The 4,851-nt window shown below is 34.8% G+C and overlaps 1 pseudogene; it reads left to right on the top strand.

The window, feature by feature from the left end:
* The first annotated feature begins 1,195 nt into the window (after positions 1-1,195).
* On the top strand, positions 1,196-1,375 carry LOC118759202 (U2 spliceosomal RNA; annotated as a pseudogene).
* The last annotated feature ends 3,476 nt before the right edge of the window (positions 1,376-4,851 follow it).

Genomic DNA, 4,851 nt, shown 5'->3' with positions numbered 1-4,851 from the left:
AGCTGATTAGATCCCCGTGTCACAGACACAAAAGCCATTGGTTAAGGCAAAAGAAATCATTTAGCACCTGCATCTCTGCGTTCACCTAGAACCACATTCAAAGCAACAATTCAAGTGATACTGTGCATTCCAGCTTTACCATAAACTCTTCTACAATGAAGAAGGGACAATGCAGCAGGTGTCAGTGTAGATTTGGAGGAGACGTGAAGACGCAAAGTAACATTATGCCTCCAGAAGAATATAATAAACCTCCAGAATTAAGCTGTGCAGTGGAGTAAATCCATGAAGTGACACAGAGTTTATAATACTGACTGTTAGGAATCTCATTGGGAATGAACAAAATAGAGATTAAAGAAATGAGGAAATCAGTGGGTGATTTGAATGAAAATATTACTAAGGAGATTAAAAACCATAAAGCATAATCAAATAGAAAGTTTGGAGATGAAATTTTGAGTCAGTGAAACAAAAACTAGTAGTGACAGAACCAAGTAGAAAACTCTAACCTCAACTTCAGACTTGTGAAATAACTCAATCAGATAAATTTAAAATTTTAAAAGAATGATTAAAAATCTATATAAAATAATGAATGTCACTGGAATGCCAAATACGTGTATTAGAGGTATTACTGGAGGAGAAGAAAACCACCTACCTGTAATGCAACTAGGAGAAAGAGTGAGAGAGAGAGAGAGAGAAAGAGAGAGAGAGAGAGAGAGACAGAGAGAGAGACAGAGAGACAGAGAGACAGAGAGAGATTGATTCTACATAGCTACTGTAATTCAAAGGTAGTGGTATTGGCATAACACCATATCAAGGGAATAATGGAACAGAATGTAGAGCCAAGAAGTAATCAATTGATCTTTGAACAAATTTCCAAGAACATTAATAGGAAAACCAGCTGTTTTTTTTCAATAAACAATGCTAAGACTTTGAGATAGCCACATAGAGGAAGAAAGAAGCCAGACCACTGTTTATCACAATGTACACGAATTAATTCCAAATGGAGTAAAGACCTAAATATAACACCTGAAAACATCACTCCATCAGCCGGTTATTTAAGGTATCCTGACATCATTTCTGCATACAGGTTTGCTTACAGCAGCACCAGCATAAACAAATGGATAAGGTGCTGCTGTACTATGGGTACAATAGCACCAGATGGTAAGAATTTGTCAGTTCCATTATAATCTATGCGACTATCGCTTCTCGGCCTTTTGGCTAAGATCAAGTGTAGTATAATCTATGGGACCATGCTCATCTATGTGGTCCACAGTTGATGGAAACTTCATGCCATGTAGGAATGTACTATATATAAGTTTAATGATATATAGTTCTCATCATATTAACTGCAAAACATGTGATATGTGATAGACTTTAGATTACTAGTGAATTTCACTTTGAAATAGTTACATTCAGTTGAAATCATTATTACTGCTCTTAGTGAGTCTCTGTCCATAATCAGGAAATTCTGTTTGTTTTAGATAGCATTGTATTTCCTGTTTTATAAAATAAATGCTTGAGAACTGCACAACTTAAATTGCAGCATATATTTTTATGTTTAGTTTGTGGAGATAATGCTCTGTTTCCTCATGTTGTATAAAGGTCTATTTGTACAACAAAGCACAAGAATGTCATACAGCTCTTCAGACAACACTAAGAACTGGGTTAGTGGAAAGCCTTTTTCATTATTTCTTGAGAACCATTGAACATTGATATGTCTACAAAAGCAATAAAATGATCACAAGATTATATAGTGATATTTAATTTTTGTACATGTTAAATATCACTGATAATTAACAGTTAGAAGTTTATCTTAAAGTGACATTTTCCTGGACTACCAGACCTTTACAACATAATTAAAGGCTTTCTCATTCTAATGGTACCCTATTGCTGATACAAAAAATTTTTTGAAATTGTGGTTCTGTATTATACATGATTATACACATGATATAATGTGCAAATCAATTTTGTACTACTTTAAAGTAGTTTCCCCAAAAGTTTGAGTACAGAAACTTTATTCTTGGAGAATATAACAAAATAAAAGAAACAAATAAATGTTTGAAAAGTATTTTAAATAGCTAATCTGTTTATTTGAAAATGAAATGCAGCAATATTACTTCACAATGAATAACAGTCCATATCCATAATAGTCATGATAAAACAACATTGTTTATCTTGACTGCACTAAGAAGAAATTGTACAATTATTTTTTTTTCTGGGGTTGCTTAAGCTCTTGTAATTTCCTACTGAACTCTTCCTGCATAATTTCTTTTACATAAGGTAGTTAGTTTTGGATTATGTGCAAGTTTTCCGAAATGAAAAATATGAATTAAATATCTCCACTATAGGATTTAGTACAGTGAATAAATCAGGACCCCAACAGGGTGAAAAATTTTGATGATGCAAGATGTATCTGAACTGAACTGCCTGCAGATGTGTCACTGAAGTTAAGGCAAGCACAGGAAGGCCCACATCAGTTATCTCACCCTCCTGGATCATCTCTGTGAATAATTTCTTTACAATTTATAATAAGCTCTTACAAAAAGTCTACAAACAAAAGACATTGTCAGAGATTATATAACCACATGTGTGGACAAGATTTATTACAGTCAGTATTAAAACATCATAAACTTCTCATACTTTTTAGTAAAAATAGAAATAGAAATGTATTTCACATTTTACCATAACTTATTTTCCCATATTAGTTTACATTCTATAAATATGCTAAAATTGATTAGAGTTCATTTTATAGAATGTGATTATTACATCTGAAATAACTGCTAACACAACAAAAATATGTCTCAACCATGACCTTTACACTCAGTGACATAAGCAGAAGAAAAATATTGCATTTATCACAGTACAAAAGAAAGATTAATTAGAAATACTAACATAACCCTACAGAACATTTTAAGTCTCATTGTGATGGCTGCTAACATGTGTTTGATAGAAATCCTACTAGGAACAACCGAGTAATGTATATGAAAAATCTGAGAAGAAAATAGCTAGAGTTATTCCAAAACCGATTAAATATACCCTAATCTATAAAAACACAGAATCTAGTAAATCCAAAGGGAATGCAGTTTTGAAGGTTCCCTATAAAAATCTTAGCAAAAAAAAAAAATTACCAAATGTAAATCTTGAAAAAATGTGCAATACATGTGATTCCAGATAAAGGTATATTTTTAAGATTGGCTTCTTTCTCTTTACAAAATGCATTTAACTGTTCTCTACATCTATTCATGATTTTTTTTTATTTTGAATTTTTTTTATTAGAAAGTCAGAGTTACAGAGAGAAGGAGAAACAGAGGGAAAGATCTTCCATCCACTGGTTCACTCCCCAAGTGGCCTTAGCTGAGCCAATCTGAAGCCAGGAGCAGGGACCCACGTAGGTGAAGGGTCCCAAGGCTTTCATTGTCCTTGACTATCTTCCCAGGCCACAAGCAGGGAGCTAGACGGGGAGTGGAGCAGCTGGGACATGAATCAGCACCCAAATGGGATTCTGGCATGTTCAAGGCGAGAACATTAGCCACTAGGCTACCATGCTGGGCTCGCTTCATGATGTTATAACTCACTTATTTTCAGTGCTGCAAAATGTGCGATTGATTGCATACTCAATCCACCTGTTCTAGGACATTTTGCTTGTTTGCGTGTTTTCACTCTAACTTCAATGAGCAAGTTATTGTGCATTAAGTTTTCAACTTCTTTGGGTAAGTACCAAGGAGCATAACTACTGTTTGTGTAGTAACAGTATGTTTTGTGGTTCCTATATGGTAGCCTAGTGGCTAAACACCCCACTTTATATGCTCTGGGATCCCATATGGATGTAAGTAAGCTTCCTGACATCCCTGCTTCCCATCCATCTGCCTACTTGTGGCCTGGGAAAGCAGTAGAGGATGGCCCAAAGCCTTGGGGTCCTGCACCCTCATGGGAGACCTGGAAGAGGTTCCTGACTCCTGGCTTTCCATCGGCTCAGCTCCAGCCATTGAGACCAATTGGGGAGTGAACCAGTGGAGGGAACATCTTCCTCTCTGTCTCTCCTCCTCTCTGTATAGCTGACTTTCCAGTAATAAATAAATAAATAAATAAATAGATACATAGATAAATAAATCTTTAAAAAATAGTATGTTTTGTTTTGTGATATGTTGCCAACTCTCTTCTAATGGGTCTAAATGTTACATTTTAAACTAATCTGGGATTTTCTCTTGACTGGGGATTGATCCTGTTTGCAAAATGTGCTGTGATTTTTACACTAAGCCACATGTTCACCAACTGGTTTTGTCTTCTTGTTTTCCCGCACGCTGTTTTCTTCTATCTCGTTTTGTCATTTTTCACTAGCTGGAATCGAATTTCTTCATCTACCTAGCAAAGATTTATCTTTTAATTTCATTTTTCTAAGACTTGTTTTCTCTTTTCCAATATCCCCTTGTGCATCACTTCCTCAAATATATTGGTATGATCTGCAGTTTAATTGCCTAATTAAACAAAACAACAAACTTTGCTGAATTTTTATGAATGACATAAAAATGTACTGTCTCTTATCTACTTGCTATATATATGTATGTACATATCTTATTTCTACATTTCTTATGTTTACATTTATGAGCCTGTATTTCTAAAGCATTTCTATATGAATCTTTTCCACCCTTACAGCTTAAAATAGATTTTTCACTTTTGGCTTCAGCTTGAAACAGCCATCTTTACCCAATTAGAGACATTAAAACCAAGTAACTTTTCTCAGGTCCATCTGAGAACTCAGACTGCAAGGAGAACTCTTGCTTGAATATCTGGAGAAATAAATTAATCCAGAGAGTGCTAAGAGATGCTTACTGTGACTGGTACTATTGCAGCAAT

The sequence above is a fragment of the Ochotona princeps genome, chromosome 10, assembly GCF_030435755.1.
Source record: "Ochotona princeps isolate mOchPri1 chromosome 10, mOchPri1.hap1, whole genome shotgun sequence".
Taxonomy (NCBI): domain Eukaryota; kingdom Metazoa; phylum Chordata; class Mammalia; order Lagomorpha; family Ochotonidae; genus Ochotona; species Ochotona princeps.
This window is presented reverse-complemented; position numbering and strand designations above follow the sequence as displayed.